The sequence below is a fragment of the Venturia canescens genome, chromosome 4, assembly GCF_019457755.1.
Source record: "Venturia canescens isolate UGA chromosome 4, ASM1945775v1, whole genome shotgun sequence".
Lineage (NCBI taxonomy): Eukaryota > Metazoa > Arthropoda > Insecta > Hymenoptera > Ichneumonidae > Venturia > Venturia canescens.
In genome coordinates, this window is record NC_057424.1 from 20171949 (window position 1) to 20193021 (window position 21073).

At 43.8% G+C, this 21073-nt stretch overlaps 2 protein-coding genes across 4 annotated transcripts in view; one reads left to right on the top strand and one right to left on the bottom strand.

Annotated features, from left to right (window-relative positions):
- LOC122409898 (hemicentin-1-like) overlaps positions 1 to 21073 on the bottom strand; it is a 192635-nt gene that overhangs the window by 65930 nt on the left and 105632 nt on the right. The window contains exon 1 of one of the 3 annotated variants that reach the window (XM_043417794.1): positions 9299 to 9350. The exons of the other annotated variants lie outside the window; for them this stretch is intronic. The gene's annotated coding sequence lies outside the window, so the exon portion shown is untranslated. Of the gene's footprint in view, positions 1 to 9298; positions 9351 to 21073 lie in introns of those variants that run through there. 3 annotated transcript variants of the gene reach the window in all.
- LOC122409900 (glucose dehydrogenase [FAD, quinone]-like) overlaps positions 1 to 21073 on the top strand; it is an 89298-nt gene that overhangs the window by 9645 nt on the left and 58580 nt on the right. The gene's annotated exons all lie outside the window — the stretch shown is intronic.

A 21073-nucleotide genomic window follows, 5' to 3' on the forward strand; every position in this document is an offset into this window, starting at 1 on the left:
GCTGGAATATTAAAATGCATGAAAAATTTTGGCTCCGTCACGCTTACAGGGGAAAATAGGAGTTGGCGGGAAAAAGGGAAAAGGTTCGGGATATAAATGATCGAGGATGAAGTAATAACCGCAGAGGCGTGAAAATTCGAGAAAAGCATCAAGGAGAAATGGGCGAGAGTATAAAATAAGGAGCAAGATATCTGCTTCGCACAAGCAAAGTCACAGAAGAGATTGATGATGATGCAAGCTGTGTTGATGTCGTGAGAGAAAGAGAGAGAGAGAGAGAGAGAGAGAGAGAGAGAGAGAGGATTAAAAAATTGCTCAAAAAGAAGACATCGAGAGCATCTTTGCTGCTTCTGATATTACTTTTCACCTCTCGAGGCTCTCGCTTCTCAATCCACAATGTCACGGGAAAGTTGAGTTACTGCAATTACTCTTTTGCGTTTTACAGCCTAGTTTCTGAGTTCTTGGGTAGTCGCCATTTGTTGATAATTTAATAATAAAAAGGGACTCCAGAAATTTGCAATCAATTAATATGTTCGCCCGTTGGCAGTTTTTCCACACCGCACTTGCTGCGTCCGAAAGCTTTATCGATTAGCTACTGCTCATTTTATGATCTGTTCTACAGGTTATTGGACGACCAGCATTACAGCCTTTATGGGTTCTTTAGTATCGCATATTTCGTTATTTTATCGGTCATATGAATTAACACATAATTGGCAGTATTATAAATCATTTTAGCGTTCGTCCTCCGTGTCGGTAGTGTATTTTCGAGATAAATTCACAATTCCGCATAAATGTTCCATGCTATTGGGAAAAATGGCACCGGTGCATTATTTTATTTCGTTGTACGAATTTCTCGCATGTTTCGTTCCTTCGATAATGATAAAAAATTGAACAATTCGAATGTGTGATTTCGAGAGCCGATTCACTTGTTATTTGCATCCAGAGAGACGGCAATTAACTCTTCCAAAACGAGTTATCTCAAACCCATTTATCTCAAAATACTCTCTAGTTTACGAATCCATTGTGACATTTTAGTTTTTTTTTTTTTTTATCGGGAAATACGAATTTTTGACTGTTGGCTGCGCGCAGCACCAGGTACTTCGGGGCGGGGGGGGGGGGGGGGGGGGGGTAAAATCAGCAAAATTTACGAATGAACCTAGCACCTAACACCTCAAATACATCACATTAGCTTCTCTTTGAAAGGATATTACATTTGGAGTATGAAAACCAAGCGTGTACTCACTTTTCTTTTGTGATAATAATTAAAGCACGTTTTCACAAAGCGCCAAATCAACACGAAATGTCGGGGCTCCATGTTGATATTTCGATGGGTTAAGGAGGGTGGATCACGAAATCAAAATAATCAGAATTTGATAAAATTTGGTGATAACATTCTTTGGCATCGAGTATACGAATACAATTTTTTTCAAATTTTTTTACCATATGGTTATCGAATAATTGAGCGTTAAATCGAAGCTCTTATGCACGAGATGTATAACTGTATATATGTAAACTCTATGCTCATACACGTGAACTTTAGTGTTCAATTACTCGAGAGCTCTGTGGTAAAAAAATCTGAAAAAATTCATATTGTCTCATATATTTTTAAAGAATAAACTTACCAAATTTTATTAAATTCTTATAATTTTGAAATTCTTTATACTTTTAACGTCGTTTAGCATGGCAACATTGTATCGCCGCGATCCACCCTCCTTAAAGCAGTTCATCTCTTGGTTTAGGAGTATATCCATGGTGCAATCTAACCTTACTTGATGGAACTAGGCAGTTAGAACCCCCCGACCTTACGGACTGATGCGGCTTTATGCGGAGCCTGGAAGCGCGTGTTGCGTCGAAGCAACGTACGCTCCGAGAGGGTTAAGCTTTAGGCTGCCATCACGCAACGAGATTAAAAGCCAGCAGCAGAAACTACATTGGAATGATCAGCATCAGCGTCTCCACTAAGTACCTGTATCCTCCGTACTGCTCGGGGCGATACGAAGATACGCATGAAAATTGGCCTCCAACGTGGGCAAAGGGATGAAACGATTCATAAAACGTACAGACAGCCATGTTAGCCCCTTGTGTCATCCGGACACTCGCGAGCTCTCTCGCGTTATTAAAAGATCGATACGAGTACGCTGGTAGTGCAATTTTTTAAGTTATACGGTCTTGCGCGTGGATGTGCAAGTTTACCGAGTGCGTAAATATCTCGGGACGCGAAGTGAATTGCTCTTTCGAGGATGCTCGAGAGCACGCTCGTCGGAAGATATGCATTTCGTTATTGCCTGCGGAATTTTCCAATACTACGAGCAACTTCAATAATATATGTGCATGTGCCAGCAGTGGAAACATTGAATCTCGTGCGAGTAGCACACGTCTCATTGTTATTGAAATATGAAAAATGTCTATTGGGGGTAATAGGTTATCGGTTTCGTCCGACGTATAGGTTTGTCCGGAAGGTGAAAGTTTGCGGAAAATAAGAGTAATTGGGGCAATGTCTGCTGCCCGCAGAGGGGATGATCGGATGAAAGGGAGCACTGAGAGATAAAAAAGTCATTGGAACAACGAAATGTGGCATTATGAGGTGCGAGTGAAATATATGATTATCACAAGGTTGAACACGATTAAACGAATGAAATAGTTCTAGATGAAACCGCAGATTCATTCTCTCCGAAAGCATTGGAGTTAAATAAAAGAAATTCTTCCAAAAACATTGCCATTGAATCAACCATTTTTTTCTCTCAGTGAGGAAGGAAAGGGGCTAGAAATCGCAAGCAACAGCCACGGAGCAGCTCACAAAGGAAGGTGTGTTTCGTCGTAATTTTTAGAGACGAAAAGTAAGATAAGAAAAAGTTAGGGCGATCACCTCTCGTATCAATGATGAAAGTTTGAGCATTATATTCGAAGGAAGCGTGTTGGAAATGTCAGACTGGGCCTGGTATACAGCAGTGAAACACGATAGATCGCGAGATAGAGTTTGAACCGATTGTTGTCAACGGGCTGCATTAAGATGGGGACGAGGAGAGAGAGAGAGGGAAGGAAGGAAGTAGAGCTGACCACGACCAATAATTTCGATGTTGCGATAAGTGAAATTCAATATTTTGCTAGTGTAATATGGGCACTGGGCGAGCCATGCGGCGAGTAGGTCAAAACTATATATAACCACGGAGTTTTGTGCTTTCGAAGCTTCGGTGGCCGGGAGGACGATATAATGCAGCGCAATTCGCCGCATAGGGACTCCGTGTTAATATTTAGGGTTACTGCCGTTGAGCACGCCACGAATGTGCATCACGCACTACTACCACTCCACCACTCGTATACCTTTGGTTCGTGGCTCTGATCTGGGTTCTGGAGTGTTCTCTCGACCCCCTTTTCGCTTTGGTCGTTCACATCCGCCCTTTGTTCGACCTCCTCTCGCCCTGCCTCTCTCTCTTTCTCTCTATATCACGTATTATGTAAGTGTTGCACGTTGTACTGACCGAGTACATACTCCATTTTTTCTCGCTTTCACAAAGCTTCTGCGAGCTTCGTACACTTTCCAAACGCAGAGAGGCACACCGGCTCGCGTACGGATGCTTCCGTGCCGAAGTGAACGCTTCCAATGAATATAAACGGGGATCCTTTCTGTTTCGATATCCAACAATCTTCATCTTCCTTTCTCCTACGTAGGGAGTTAATGTTTAGCGAAATTCGCGAGGCTTGAAAGAGCGCTGAACAAGATCTAGACGGACGTCTTTTAAAATACTTATGTACGCTTTGGCACTTTGTTCGAAATCGAGTTGGCGCTCTGATGAATTCCAGTCGTTTTAAAAGCTCCGTTACCCAAAGAAAAACCTCTGACAAATGAGACTCTGGAAGAAGAAGCTTTGTAACATTGAACTCCCTGGATTATCAGCTTTGCGTCCACCATTTATTGTCCAAAGCCGGGAATAACTCCGGGCACAGTGCGTCCAGAGCTACAGTAATTAAGTAAGCAACGAAATTTCAAGTCCAAATTCACATTCACGCGTACATGCTTTCACGAAGTTTCTTTTTTAGCGTAACTCGTTTCCAGAAAATTCTGATGGAGGGGCAAGCTTTGTTTTCCCGGTTCAACATTGTTATGTAGATTAGAACAGAAGGCATTGTTGGTAGGAGTCCAAAGGCTTTGGTGGGGAAATTCACTCCTGCTTATTTCAGTCGTGGAATAGCAGATCGTGTCATTCTGGAGTGTAAGATTTTTTGCCGTCTCAAAAGAACCACTGCCAACAAATAAATTCTTTCCTCACGGAACGCTGACTTTTTTTAGTTTCACGTTTTATCTCAGACTTGAGAATAAAAAGTGAGCGGAAAAACTTGAATTTTTACTTCATCATCGAACGTCAAGTATCGAGCCAGCTTTTTATCAACTTCCGCTCTCCCGCTGTTTTCGATCTTGATATTCCCACGGTGAAGCGAGTGCGAAAAGTTCGTGGACGTTCGAATTCGTCCATCGAATTAAAAGTGGAAAGCAAGTCAAACAGCTTCGCCCCTCCGCTCATCCTCTCCCTTACTTGTGCCACATTCAGTTGTATATTCTTTCCCCTGCAAGCGTAAATATGCATCTGATTCGTTGGAGCAGAAAATAATTCCGTGGCCGCGATTACAAGCTTCGCATCTTTTAGTCCCACGCTGTACCATCGCACACGCGTATTTTGACGACTTTTCTTGCAAGGAGCACACAAAAGTGCATGCAGTACGTACATGTATCGTGTTCTCCTGATGTTTTTCGTCGAGTTCCATGACTCGAGTGCACATCGTGCATGAGGATATCATCGGCTAAGCTGGAGTTTTCATACGGTGCGCGTACAACACACACGCCGACTCCTTATTTATATGCAAATGGAAAAATGGCAATCGTGCCGTAGTCGAGAGCATTCTTGCACGATGCTGCTCTCCGATGTAACCAGTCTCTTCGGCTCAATGCTCCATGAAAATGATGGCTGGTACGAGAGTTGCACAGAGGGCAGGGAGCGCGCTAGGCTCAGTGAATGGGTGCGGCGACAACGAGATTCGTAATCGAAGATGCATAGAAAAAGATTGTGAATCGATAAAGTTGGAGAAGCCTGAGCGAGCAGGTTACCCGTTAAATTTTCATCCGGCCTTCCGTATCATTGTGGAATGTCAGTGTGCGTGCGTCGAAGAATGAAAACGCGATGAGAAATAGGAAATACGGAGTTGTCACTCGTGCCGAGAAGGAGCTCTCGAGCCTGCTTAAATGGAATTGTAGTGCGTCATTATGGAGTTTTGTTGATAAGAGAGCGTATGCAGTCCTCGGAGATCCGTGAATAGGGGTAAGAGAAACTCGCATGCATTTGCGCCTCCGCGTCATCGCAATGCAGAATATCATATCGGTCGAACCTGCAACATTTGAATTAGAGCGAGTGAATGGATTCATGCGGACGAACACGGGGGATCGAGAGACCTTATCGTACCGCGGGCAGACTACACGCTAGTAATTATGGAACTTGCTCGGGGAATATATAACGTATAAGATGAGAGTTGGCGCTTGTTGATACACGGATTGAGCACACGATGCTCCGATATATTCTATTCTCGAAAATTGTAGCCATTCCTCTTCGCTCAGGCGTCGCTATACAATCGCTATACAAGTTCGAAATTCCACGATATTCATCGAGCCTTATCGTCGAACAAAGCTGTACGATCATTGAAATAACACAGGCAACTGACAATTCGCTTCTCAGGTTTTCATCGTTTGTCTCAACGAAAAAATATCTTCAGTGCGATATGCCGGTTGCCACGTGCTCCATTGAGAACTCGGTTCACTGCGGGTAAGGGGAGAATCCTTCATTCAGATTCCACCGATCCTACCCGATCGTCGGAACTGCGCCCTTTATTTCGTCACGAACAGCTTCGTAACGAGATACTGGTAATTGGGCAGATCGACACTCGAGAATCTGCCGATCGAGGCTTGTATTAAACGCTTTGGTGCTTAACCTCAGACGTGGTTCTCGTAGTTGAGTGGTCGAGCTCGACGGAAGCAAGGTTCCATCCGGCCCAACGGAATTGGAATCTGAATGATTGAACCGTCATTCTGGAAACGCCGATTGACATTGACGGAGGAAGGGAGGCTTCCTAACCGTCCGGGTCGAACGGTTTCGCTTGGCAGGCTTGTCGAAAAATGTGCAGCCACGATCAAGGCTTCCCTACGACCATCTATTTTTTCACTTTAAGCACATTCTCCGAACAAAAAAATTCCTTTCGAGGATCTCTATTAGACTCTCGATACTCTCTTCGATCTTTTGAACGATTACCATATAAAACTCATTGGATGTATTGCGTAGCAAGCTTTCGCACTGTGGCGGCCTGTTTCGGGAGATTCTTCGATTCGGAAAGCCGCTTTTCAATCTCCCGGATCTGATCGCACATTCTCGTTTACAGGGTTCCACAACTGAGAGTTTCGAGCACGCGGAGATCTCGTCTTCTGATAATATTATTTTTCCTCGGTTCGATCAGCAATGAATGCGAACCGTTTTGAATCAGGATTCTCGATGGTGTGCTATATACGAGAGGTACGAGGATTCGCATCACCATACGTTTGCACGATAATCTCCAGCGGGATTCGAACAGTATGACTTCATTACAGCGGTTGGTTCCGTTGTCGGATAAACACGTCGTAAAGCGGTGGTAATCACCAGGTAGGCCACCAGTATTATTATCGTCTGATGGCCGTATGCTCCACTTGCACGATCCATTTTGGGAGAGGGGAAGCCCTTGAGTCACTCGTAAACCGCCCCCTTGACCTGTGGAGAATATCTTGTTCTCTTGTGCTCTGGTACGACTTGGAGAGTCCCGTCGACAAACATCTCGCTCGGGCAACGTTGCATCTCCTAAAATATGGCTATGAAAGGGTTTGCCTCGTAGATAGAGCAGTCCGTTCGTTTTTCACCGTCCTCGCCAAAACTTCCGCTCCGCTCGTGTATGCACGCGTTTGGCTTATTCTCAATGCTTTACCTCTGTCTTGGGCATAGACAGGGCTAGGGCGAGAGTTTCGTGGCTTCTCCTCGCGGCTGTGAATTTATCGAACGACCCAGTCTCAATTCTCCCGAGGTTGAAACTTCCGTCCGCCTTGCACATCCGACTTACGGGATCTTATCGCGTCTTATCACGCGTACGACAGATAGCTATAACGTTGCATTTCATTTCTTCCGAGTGCAACATATCGCTCTATTTATTCGAGGCCCGGTTTTCTTTTCTTCGCGAACTCATATCGTTCGGTGAGTTTAGTGTAATAACAAGAGTGTCAAATACTTCGCAAAATGTATTTGTAAAATACTTGTACTCAGTTTTTCCGGGCCGCTCCTTAACGTCAGTCCGAAGCAGCTCCCACGCGGGACGGGGCTTTATTTATCGACGGGGTGCGCGCAACTATGTAATTTTCTCGTGCAAGGGTGCTATTTCTTTGGAGCAAGGGTGCTATTAGTTTGTGGAAGGGTTCAGGGAAAGAACGTCGAACTTAAGAATTCCGCTCGTGTCTCTTCGCTCCGGACAACTTTCGAGTGTCCTCGTTGTCTACTCATAGCTTTTCCAACACTTCGTACGAAAGCCCTTGTCCTCGTGTAGCTTCTATCGAGACGGCTCTCACGCGTACGCCAACGACAACGGCAAATTGAGAGGGAAAGAAAAAAGTCTACGCTTCACTCTCTTCTCGTTATTTCAAGCTTTCTCGTTACGGATCGTATGTAATTCGGTTTCGATCCATTTCGTACATCGTGATGTATTCTCGTGTAACGAGACCGTCCGGTGTTTACGTGGCGAATTCGCCATGATTCGTTCCGTAATAAGAGTTTTCTCAAACAATTTTTATTCTGCGTCTCACGCTGTAAAACATTATTTTCGAAAAAAATGGTACGGTTTTTTATGGTGTTGCGTAACCTGAAAAAATGTTCCGAACGGAATTTTTCCTCGGGGACACCGCGAACAGTTATTGCTAATATTTGAGTCCTTTTTACATTCGTTATGCAGAAAACAGGAGGAAAAGAAATTATAGAGCGTGGAAATGACGAGAAGCGAAGCAAGTTTTACGTGCTCCACCGACGTTATAATCCCCGAGGCTCGTAATACTCCATCATAAAAGTCGGGGGATGCAAAAATAGAGAAAGCGCTTTTTCGTATCTGAGTTTTCTCCGCTTTCACACAAACCTATAACGCTCGCGTTCTTCTGTCTCGCCGCCGCCGCCGCCGCCTCCTCGGTAAGAAACGCCACGACTAATATCGCGATATGCCGCCGCAGTAGCGGGAACGAAAACTGGCAATTTTCGTTTACCATCACCACCACCGAGTGCTGCTAATACTTGATTTTCATGTTTTACCCTTTGTATTCTCGTTCCTTCCCTCGATACACGATTCTTTCCCAACGAAATTTTATTTTTGTTATCGCTCCCAGCGATTTTTCGCATTTATATTCTCAACGGTGAATATATTTGCAAAAAAAAAAAGTCTTACGAACATTGAGAGAATTCTTAACGAATTTCGAGTAGCCGAGAACAGTTGCTAATCGTTCCGACGCAATAAATTCAAAACGAATAAGCAGTCTGTACAGGAATTTCATCATTACACACGAGAATATGTAATTCGTTACGTAACCCCCTCGGAGTTTTATTGGTGCGTGCCTGAATCCACACGTGTATACTTATATATAGATAATTAGATGCACATATTACAAATCGCCACTGCGTTCTGGGGCAAACGAGATGGTGGCTTTAGTTCGTTTGGCTTACGGCTGACCGAGCCGCAACCGCGATGTCACGTTTATCTCGCTCGAGGCTTTCGCGAAACAGCACGCAGTTATTCCCTCTGTCTCCCTCGAGTATGTATATTCGAGGCTATAACCAGCTCCGTTCGTCGTTATGTTTTACTGGTATTTGTGTTTGATATCGTTTCAATTAAGCACGAGAAGTTCTCGTTGCCGCTTGTTTAATTGATGGAATTCATATACGATGAATGTAGGACCACGAAATGTGCGGGGATTTGAGAAATAAAGGGGTCACTAATAATCCAAAGGTCGTACCGTTAACAATTCGAGAATCAATACTACGTCGTTAATAATGGTATTAAATCAAAGGGTTCGCCTTGTATTTCCAAGTTTAATGCCCATTTCGCTTTTCACACTGGCTTCCTTCATATATTTCCATTACAGCTAAAGTTCTGGAATATAAAATGGGCGAATCGATTGAAGACCGTTCAGCAAGAAAACCGAATGAAAATTTTAGCCGGTCGATATTGATTATTTAATATTTTTCATTTATCTCTTAATACTCACCCTGCTGCGACGGAAGCGGAAATTTGCAGTTATCGTTCCTCCGGACACATCCTCCGGAAGGAGCTTTCGGGGAGAGTTGCAAAAGTATCAAAGAACGCGTTCCATTCTTCGAGAAGTGGAGAGCTTACCCTTTTTCGAGGCATTTATTATTATTCTTTGCGGACAATAATGATCATTAAAACCGAGTTCCTTTGCTTGTTCTCGAGTAATTTTCCACTTCATAAAAAGAGAAATGTGCTTTTTTTTTATCACTGCGGTTGTGCAAGTCGAGAAAGAAAGAAAAAAAAATGATATCTAGTTAAATGTTACAGTCCAGCTCGTTCGTGTCAAGTGCTTTCTGTATCTTTTATTCCTTCAGGTTCTTCTATTATTTTGTTTACTCTTTCATGGCCGAGTCAGGATCTTTTCTGTACATTTATTACAAGCTCTTATGATACGAGCCAAGCTTTTTATTTTTATGTTATATTCGTATTTCTCAGAGCTTATTCTTGTTGTATCTCTTAGTTTTTTGCCAGGCCTGCGAGCCTTGGTGAATGCTCGCATTTTTCTACTCCCGTTTTTGCTCTCATAGTCCAGCGCAGTTATACAATTCTTCCAGTTTCTTGGTTCGCGACTCCAAAAGACGACTCTCTTAAACTCATTAGAATTATGGGCACTCGTTGCCCCTTCTTTCCTTTTGCCTAACTCGTATTATTTCCACTCTCCCTCTCTTCTCTTTTAGTTCTTCACTCGCCCGTTGTTCCCGAGGGAAAATAAAGTCCGACGTAACTCGCTTCATTTTCCTCTGCCGCTCGACGTTACCGCTACTTCCTGCTTGCCTGTGATTGCAGTGGCAAAACAAATAAAATGAACAAACGGAAAAACAAACGAGCAGCTTCTAAAAATCCTCGACTCCTCTTGCGCAACTGAGGTTTCCGAGTAAGCTTCGGGAAATGGTCCAATTATTACGGCCAATTAAAGGAAACAGATAGATATGCCGGACAGGAAATAAGCGGAAATGGAAGGAAGAAAGAGGGAACGAAGCGGGAGGGCGATTGTAAGAAAGATGAGGAGAAATTGGAGAACGAGAAAAGGAGACGAGAGGGCGATGCAAATTTCACCGAAGATAAGGTCCAGTCCTGTTAACATAGTTATATAAACCCGCGTAGGTATACTTATTTGTTGAAAAAAAGACCCTGCGAAGAAGATTTTTATAACGGTGAAAAGCTGCAGTTGAAAGTTGAAATATGCAATGTAATTAATTTTATTTGCAGTGAAACATTTTTATTTCAGTAAAAATTGGTTATCCACATATTTCTATGAGCTCCTTTTTCTGTGTATCCATGAGAAGCACTCTCGCAATGAGTCACCGTGTCTGTGAGCTTTAATTTATTCGCTATACAGCGTTGTTATGACTAACGAAAGTATGGAGTGGGAATCCATCCAAGAGGCAAATTTCTTGACGAGGTCCGTGTACCCGAGTTCTCTTATGCATATATACGTCTCATGACCTACTCCTCGTCAGTATCACATCAGTCAATTTCTCTGCCTCGCTTCCTCTTTCCTCTCTCTTTCGCCCTGTTTGCTTTTCTATCGGGCGCGTTACCATCTCGAGGATTGAATCGAAATTAATTGCGTCTCGAATCGAGGTAGGAAGCAGCTAGTGATTCCCTACCCCTTTGCCTGAGCTGAGTCTCACACGTACAATATTTTTCGATTCGTTTGTATATCAACGAACGCATACGAACAACAGTCACGACACCGTCTCGACAAAATGCTTCGGGCTGAGGGAGAGAGAGAGAGAGAGAGAGAGGGCGGATAAGGGAAGGAGCAGTTGGAGGAGGAGGCTCAAAGTTTCTCCTCCGGACGCGTGCTCCACTCGATATCGATCTCGTGGCACGCGACTCTGAAACTTGCGACCGCGAACGAGTGAAATAGGTGAGTCGATAGAAAAACGCATATACACGTATTTATATAATTCATTCTGGAAAAGGGCAAGAGCCCGGAACACATTCTAATGTGGGGAGAATTCGTGGAAAAAGCTGGAGAGGGCATGATCGAGCTGCAGGAGTAGTCCATGGAGCTTTCCGGGCTGCTGCTCTTAGAATAAAAAGGAGCGGAGGAGAGCAGTGGAGAAAGGTAGCGAGAGAGAAAGAGAGAGAGAGAGCGGAACCGTAGTTCCTCCGGACGATTACCAACAACGGTGCTGATGACAGTAATATAGTAATAATGATCGCGCACCGCGAGCAGCGTGCATTTTGCGATGGAGGTTAAAAAAGCCGGGGATGTGGGCTGTTGCATAGGGAATGTAGAACCGAACATTTACGTATACGATGGAGTACGACGGCACAAATATATCCTCCTTTCTCCCTCGCTCTTTCTCTCCCCCTTTCCCTCGTGTTCGTGGTAGGAATCGTACCATGGCTATTATTGCTTTAATTGCGGTTACTCGGCTTGCATTTGGCTTATCCGGCGACCATGCCGCGCCCCTGGCATAGTAATTATTTCGTGATTGTGTAGCAGAAGCGCCTCCGTCGCATTTCGGATGCCCATCGTAAGTGTGTCGCCCGTCTGGGTCTCCTCAACAACCTTTTCACAACCAGAGACAAAACAACCACGATTACCTTTACTCTTCTTCGTTATTATCATTACCGCTTATTATTCTCATAATCATTGTCACGTACGAGAATTCTCAAAAAGCTTCAATGCGAGCACATCACTTTGATCAGAGGACAATAATGAATTATCCTGCCATGTCTCGACCTTTTTTTTTTACGCTCGTTCATAGCTTTCTTATTATTTCTGGATGTTGCTACAGAAATGTAGATTTCAGTATTTACAGTACTGAGATTAAACGTGCCACGGAATTCTCGCAATCCTATAGAAATCGTGACAACTCTCTAGACGCGCGTTTGTTTGGGCGATATTTATTAGTAGAGCGTCCACGTAGTTGAAGAATTCGTATTTCGCAAGCTCGAAATACCGATGAAACTAATTAAACGCTTGTTAATTCTGCTCCATCGTTCATTAGCTGACATTCTTCTCGTGCTAATGAAAACTCTAGTAACTTCGTTACATTGATGTAAATAAAGAAAAAGATGAGCTCAAGGCAGACTGTCACATTTTCGTTCCGCTGCGAGAGCATTCCCTCTAGAAGCATCTTTCGTTTCGCCAATGGCAATTGCTCGCGAACAAACCAGCGCGATTCGGAGACATAAAAAGTGTATCGTATTTCTATTAAAAATGATGCATTTTTGAGGATGTTAAAGTCTCTCCGAAATCCCACGAGATTTGTCGGTGACGTTAACTACATTCGATAAAAAAAGCATTTCCTGCTTGGAAATACGAACATGGAAAGCTGCGTGTATACCTGACGGGAGGTTTTCTTATTTTCTTCCGGTACATTCGTTTTTCCAGAATGATTCTTCAATACCTATACACATTTTCAGGACGATTCCGCCATCTCCAATTCTCAAAGATCCTTCATAGTTCGGTTCGAACGTTTTTTAAAGAGAAAAATAGATGAGACTGCCAACAGCAGAGTAGAAACGGATGAACGTGGGTAGTAAAAATATGAATAGGATAGTCGCTTTTTTCAAGGTGAAAGACCGGCGGATTCTCCCGAAACTTGCGGAGCATCGTCGCTTGAGGCGCGGATTGTGAGGTGACACGACGGAGCTTCGATGTGAAGGGGGGTCGATTAAAAAGTGTGGAAATCATGAATGATTCGGTGTAATCGTTTGCTTCGAATGAGAAAACAGGTGAGAGCATGATAAGAGATAAAAAGGTGGTATGAAAAGAATAAGGGCAACGCTACTAAAGCAACGGAGCTCGTTTTACGCTGGGAAATGAATTTTATAGCGAATAAGGATGAAAATAAGCGACGGGGATAAAGGGATGGCTGTGAAAATCTTTGAAGAAACCTGAACTAGTTCGGCGATGCGAAACCGGCAATTTTTTTCCAGTGGTAATCACACAAAACGAGGACCGACACGGGACTCCATAAGGAACCGCTTAAGTCGGCCAGGGCGATTCTTCCGGACCAAAGTACCCCCTTTCGTGCCATTATTTCAAAGACTTTTCCTTGGCTTAAGCTCCTGCTGGTTCCTAGCTTCGTAGGATACCGCTTTCAGTTCGTCTTTCTCTACAGCCTTCCTTCAACCAAAGAACCGATCTCTTTCTCCCTCTTCGTTCCCCGTCCTTCCCGTGTTTTTCTTCCAGCGACTCAAGCCATGCTCACCGTTACCCTTTCCCGCAGTTGGCCACAGTTATACCCTCTTTAATTCTCTGTCGTTATACGCTTCGCGCACAAATTAACCCGAGACGTTTATAGACGTCGTTATTTCTCTTTCGCGCTTACGTATTTGATATATATATATATATATATTTTTTTTTTCAGTCCGAAGGACCGGAATAAAATTTCAGTTTAAAATAATCGTCCATTAACAGAAAAAGGCGAGTTGCCAGAGAACATTCTAGTTACTTTAACACGGAGAATGGGACGTCGACGAGTGTCCAGGAGGTCTTTGATTGGACGATTTCACGAGGAAGGCTCGATCGACGCAGCGTTCCACACTAAAATTCTATGCGAGTTAAATCCTGAAAATAATTATCGTTTTTATCATCGATAACACACGCAACGGTTATCGAACAAACAACAGATGACACCTCGCAGATGACAACCAGACAATTCTCCGTGTCTCTCGATGCTGCTAAACGAGCACAGAAATACGAGAAATAAAAATGAAGGAAATGAAAAAAAAAAAAAAAAAAAAAAAAAAAAATGACGCAAAAGTAAAGAAACGCGTGTAACAAATAGAACGACGAGAGAGAAAAAAAGGGACGAGCGTAGGAAAAGTACACAACTAAAGTAGCCATAAGCCTTTTTATTACATCGCTACCATGGTAGACTGAAGCTATTTTTACTACCAGCGTTGTATATAGAGGATTGCTGCTGGTATGCATTCTCATAAAATGGAGAGCTGATATCAGCACTGTTCTTTTCGTTTTCTTTTTTTTTTTAACGCCTCTTCTTGGCATTTTGGTATCGGCAGCCAAGTCAATATGACGTTGAGGTTCTGCGTTGTTCTCCGGTCATAAATTTCAGGCCCGTCATTATTCGCCTCAAACTCACAACGTGCACGATCCTCCGAGTCCGATGGCTGCTGCTGGGCTTGGCAGAAGGCCGTTCGAGGCTCCAGGCTCTTGTGAAAATCTGCAGATCCGTTGGAGGCTCGACGCAACGTGCGCACCCAAATATCGTAAAATTCGAGCTCACGTCCTTCTTGGCCTTTCCGGTAAGCTCCCTCAGCCAATAAACCATATTGCTCATCATCCTCGTCGATTTATACGTTAAAGAAATCTCGTGTTTAGGCTCCCGCTCCGCGTATCACGGACGAAACGATAAACGCATTTTTCTTTTCATTACGAAGATATTTTTTTTACGGACCAGCATGCTACTCGATACGGGACGGCTTTTTATTCTCACGAGCGATAACGGTGAGTGGGACATTCTCTTTTTGATGACGATGATCCTGGTCGTTGATCGTGAAACACGGAACGAAAATTTAGTGGAATATCGAGCAGAAAAATGAAAGGCGTTTCATCAAGGTTTACCCACCGATATCGCTCCTCCGTGTCACTCAAAGACGACCCGAAATGACATTTGGCTTCGGTATTTTCAGTCCGGATCATCATATTCCGATATACTCTTGCTATATTGGGATTTATTTTGACGACTATTGAATCGTGTCTCTGCGACAAGTAGCAGTCTATTCTTGGTACGGTGGATCTTAAGGATCTTAACAAGATTCGGATATTCAGTTTACCAAGGCGAGAATACTGGAAGATGAGAGACTCGTGGTTTGAGCAGCATTCTCTATAAAGCCGAGCTTAGGAAATTGCTTCTTGAGATGTCGAGAGGCCCCGCGAGACTATGCCACGGGAGTCTTAGGTTCGCTCGGCTCAGGTTACGGCGGTACTCTTTGTGCTCTGGCACTTTCTGACGGCAGCTAGCACCTAGTAAATTTTCAAACGAAATTATACGAAAATCCTTCTCCCGAAAGATTTCATTTACACGCTGCACAAAATGCACAAAAGACAAAAATCATGAGCAGACTGTGATGTTGCTTCCGGCTTGTGAGCAGCAATATAATTTCTCTTGAATTCAATTAAACTTGACGTTTTTCAGGACGATAAAATTTGTCGTTACAACTTGGCACTTTTCTGATAAACCGGGATCGCTTTACATCATAATGAACAACGAAGTTTGAATAAAAGGGACTCGCGCGCGGTGATTTGAATCGGCAATAAAGCAAAAATAACTGCCATTTATTTGCAAGTTGAATGTGAGAGATCTCCGATACTTTTTTTTTCTTCTTATTTTGGGGAGTTTCGTACTCTGTACTGGGAAAATCTTTCTACTCGTCGTAACTCGATTTTTTTTCCTCTCACCCATTCCTGTTTCGCTGATGATGGGGGTGCTCGTTGTTTCGCTCGAATTCATTTCACGCGTTATAATCTTTAATTAAGCTGAGTTTTCCGTGAGCGCATAATGCGGGGTCGTTAGACGGCGAGAATGCCGACGAAGTGGTGCACGGATCCCTCGCGGCGTAGTCTCGGGCGGTGACCGGATCACGTGGATGTGGCCTCCGCACAGTACCCCTGGGGGGCAACCACTGGGAGCGCCTGGAAGCTTTACATCGCGACTGCGGTGCGCGCTGCCAGCCTCGCACAAGCTCGTCGTTTTGCGAAAACGATTAAGCGAGAGAGCGGCGCGCCAGAGAAGGAGAAAACAAAGAAGCAAACAGAGAGAGAGAGAGAGAGAGAGAGAAGACGCGCTGGCTCGCCTCGTTAAAAATTACGAGGCAAGAAATATATATCTGGGCGTTATTCCTGGATCCTGCACGCGTTCACCGTGGAGTATGTATTGTGAAATTGTTCGTCCTTGTCCCCGCACATAACCTCGATCCCTGAGGCCCAAAAGTGCCGGCATTCCTCTCTTTTTTGCTCCATTTCTAGTTGGAAGAGCCTCACTCAAAAATGGCCTTCTATTTTTGAGTGAGCTCGCATTTTTTGCCACTTGTCACACGCTACAGTGCACTCGAGTGTGCAAAAGTATAGTGCGCGTTTGCACGATCATTGAGAGCCGAGATCGCGAAAGAGGAGCGTGCGGGGAGAAAGCCCATGGAATTCTCGTGGTAGACTTCATACACGACAACTGCATTCTGCGGAGCACTTTTTTCTCGTTACGCTTTTGCCGCCTGGTACGCACACCCATGTCGCTAAATTTCGGGAACGAAAAGAAGGTATATAAAAGACTACGAGGACTCCTCGCCTTTCAGGATATCAACAGACGAATCGTATGAGAAACTGCTTCGGAAGGGAGGAGTAGGCAGATGAATGTGTAGCCAAGAATAAAATTGTCTAGACGGAATGGAACGGATCCACCATCCCTTCGTGTGTTCCTCATTCGTGTTTTCCTGCAAGAAATACTTTTCAATGTAGACGATGACGATTGAAAATCGGAGCACCGCAGGAGAGCTTTCTGAGGAGAAATCAATCGGGAATAAACTGTTTTTGATGTAAAAACTATACTGAATGCATTGACAGAACTCGTGGTCTAATGCATTTCGACTTATTTGTTAATTGAGAGACAGAGAAGCTCTGCCAGGCATGACCGCTTCGCTGCATGGGTCATCAAATTTTGTTGCAACAAATATCCTGCAAGTCCGATTATTCACCTGCTCCGTCAAATTATTTAAATTTCGATAAATCTCCCCGACAGTTTAGGGTCGATAAAAAAAGCACGTTTTCGTAACCCATGACAAATATTCTGATACGTAAGTATAACTGTAACGGGCAAGGAGCTGTCTTACTTTGGTTTTATGTCCGAGAAAAAGTCTTGCGTGCGTGACGGCAATATATTTTTTGCGCATAACGCGTCATGTTGTTGGCTTGTAAAGGGGGTAGGAGGGAGGAGGGGGAAGAGGGTACGCCGTGAAAAGTCAAGAGGTCCGTTGCTTTGTAGGCTTTAAATAAAGCGATAAATTTAACGAGGCCGGGCTGCATGAGCTGGTAAAGTCAGCTTTACTTAGTCAGCGGTGAATCACGATATTCCTGACGACGATGATGATGTTGACGATCTCGTCGTTTTATCCGATTTGCCAGGTCTACTTTGCTTCCTTTTCTTATCGCAGCAGTCACTTCGACCTCGTCTTTTCCTCCTTTACTTCCTCCTACTTCACTCGGACTCATTCTTCACAAAGGCTCTTTGATTTACGATTACCGAGCTTCATATTTCTCTCGTCTTCTCGTGCAAGTCTTCCCGACCATTCTTTTCATCTCACAGAGACTTTCCTCTTCTCTTGCTTCGTGGCAACAAATGATCCTCAGTGAAGTGGACGCTATTCTGCTTAATGCCAACTATCTCTTATTGGATAGTGCATTTTATGGACATCTCCTTCCAGTCTCAACATATTTAGCTCGCTTCAGATCGATAGCTGCTTCATAAATGAAGCTGCTGCTACTGCTGCTGCTGCTGCTGCTGTACGTGTGTACTCATACAAGCCTCGACGGCGAAGAGAATTCTCGCAAAATGTTTACCAGACCAGAAAAATATTTAAGCTCAGTTGGAAAGGGCCTGGTTTTAAGGAGCGGAAAGCTTCTACGAAATCGCGACGACTCCATCCACGAACGTACACATACGATCAACTACACACATACACAGACACACACACGGTGTGTGTCAACGGAGCTGGAGTTGTTACAGCAGAGGGAAAATGCAAGCAAACTCGAAGAGACAAAGTGTACAGTTGTAATGGCTTTCCGTAGTTTCGCCCGCAGCGGGCACACTTTGCAACTCCAATGACACTGACTTGTTCTCTCTTTCACTCGCACCACTGTTGAATTAGGTTCTCTGGTGTGGTCGAGACGGGGGTGTCACTCGAGGAAAGTAGAAACCACGTGTACAGTGTACAAGAAATAGCGACGTGGCTTAAACCTCCCCCCGTGCATAGTGTATGCTGTACTTGAACTTTGCCCGCTCTCATTTTCTCCTGCAGCGGCTACGTCTCCATCGGTCTTGCTGCTCCTGCGGTCCGCACTTCCACGTGGCCCATTAAACAGCATACTCGAGTATGAGGTCGCTTTGATAGCAGAACGGTTTATATCGAATCGTCCGCTCGGATGCATTCGACTAAAACTTGTACCACGGAAGCTCAATCATTCACAAGACCGGCCATTTTTTCACTCTTACTCACACGTGTGTAGCGCTCGCATTGGATATTCGAAGCTAGTATTCGCCCAGATCGAAAATTCCGTTTGCTGCACCTGCAATTATACTTTGGATGCTCCGTTTCATGTTTCAAGATAAAATTACAGTTTTTCGTTCCAGAGTGGACAAGTTCGATGAGTAAAAAAGCATTTGTATGGCGTTGCATGCGGAATATTAAAAATAGCTCGAAAAGTAGAGAAATGATATTTCCTCAGGGAAATTAATGAGCCTGCGCGTGCTCATTCAAAAACGGAACGTTAATCACAATGCCAATTTTAAACAAAAGAAAGATCGTTGAATGGAGAATAAGGGGAGAGAAAAAAAAATAAAATTATGGAACATGGCGAAGCGAAATTAATCTCTATCCGTACGTTGATTTTCGGTCGATTCATCGCCAGGTGTGCACGCAAGGGAAGTGTGCACCGTAGCGGAAGTGAAGACTCTTAAGCGCAACAAAGAGAATGTATATGATATTTTCCAACATCTCTGGTCGAAGTTTCCGTTTTAATAAAATTAGTTAGAGAACTTGAAGCGCATATACGGCGTGGGGGGCGATGAATGCCGCTATCCAGTTTTCTGGTGTTATAATACTCCCGCCACAGAGGCACGGGGGATGAGAGAAGTGATGAAAAGTGGCGAGCAGGGAAAGAAGGGAATGAAAATCCTGAGATAGCTAGTGAAGGATTGAAAAGGCGAGACAAAAAAAAGCGAGCAAGAGAGATGCAGTATCAACAGAAAACTCGTGAAAAAGGGAACAAGGAGAAAGAGTGATCTCCGTCGAGATGCGTGTATGGGTATATATACGCCGAGATGGCAAGGGGACTTCTCTTCCCTTCGCCTCCTTTCCTAACCAATGCCTCAAGGTGGGAGACGTAAAGTAGAATGAGACGGAAAAGCGGGTGTGGAGGAGAATGCGAAGGAAGTGCGGAGACGAGGAACGAGCTGCTGCACCGACGATGATAATATTGCTGTGGTAGGATCGCTGGAGCCACGACTTGATGCGAAAATACGAGCGTGCGATGGGATAGGACGAGAATGGGCCACCGAAAAGGGATGGCGGTACGTGGGCTTGCCAAGTTTCCTGATTAAAGCGTTAATTTGTAATTAAAGAGAGTCGTCCAGGCTCAACCACGCGCTACTTCGAGACTCGCGGCGATGGCCCGGCACTCTTCCATCAAGCCCGGTGAATATGCATTCAAATTACGACGAAATATGATTGAAATATGATTAGTAACTCCGCACGCTTTGTCTCTTCGATGTCGTCATCGATCGAGCCCTCACGACGTTCTTTTATACGCAATGATGTTGGAACTATTCCCACCTTAAAGATCACTTAAGGTACAGCGCATCAGCTGCTGTGCCTCATTTCAGCATTTGTACTTCGATAGTGAAGGTTTAATTGAAAACTTCGATCATCTTTTGCGATCGGAGATATTAAAAGTGGTCATGGTTAGCGGATCACTGTATATTCATAAAAATGCATGTGCATAGGTATAGGAGTCGCTGTATCTCGTTTGTATGGAACTCAAACTTCCATCTTCAATGGGATGTCTGCTTCTGGCACAAGCAATTTGCTGAGATTAAAATCAGTTCTAGCATCAAATCCCCATTTACCGTCATAATCTTAGCAAGAAATCAGGGCTTTCCTTCATTTCCTGAATTCCAACAATAACACTGACAACGCTCCACACGTATTCACTGAACTTATGACATGTATAAATATGAATTTGATTTTTCTGGAATTATCAAGAGGATCGAACATTCATGGAAAATGGTTTTTCAGGCAATTATTTGAAACTTTGTGTCTTGGCTAGAATCAACACGAACGACGAACGTATTCGATGCTCGTGAATGTATGCAGGTCCTTTTTGGTTAACAAAATAAATCGATGGTTTGGCAATTTTTAGTTGTTTCATTTGCCGATTTCTTCACCAACTACGTCGTGGAAAAAGTGTCCATGGGCAAGACTGCCTGGTTTTACGAATTAGTGAAGATTAATGAGGGAGCTTTTAAAGATTAAGAGCTGCATTATCTCGAGATTTTTTATTCTCTATTCTCCGTTGATTCTCTTTTGTCTCGCACCTTCTTTACGAATGACTTATTTTGAAAGAGTGAAAGATAGTTTCGAATCCCACGGGGTATTAGGGGGCTGAAGAACTCGAGAGGGTTTTTTCCACTTTATTGTTATCGAAAAATGGGTCAGTTGAAATTTTAATTGCCTGTCTGACTGCGCCAGTGTCCTTCAATAATTAAAATTGGTGGGATTACTGACTGCTCACCGTCGTAAAAAAATCTTTTTTCCTTCCAGAAAAATGGAGTTCCCGCGATGAAAAACCTTGAAAAGCAGTGAATTATCGAATGCATTGAGCATCGAATAAATTCACGCGCCTCTTTTATTAAAGGCACAATCGTTTCAACGACATTTAAAGAAAACAATAAAATTAGAAATATGTTAGAGTTGGAGGACAAGTAGTAAGACGAAATTTACCTTTTTATTTTAGAGTCTTGTCGCGTTAACTCCT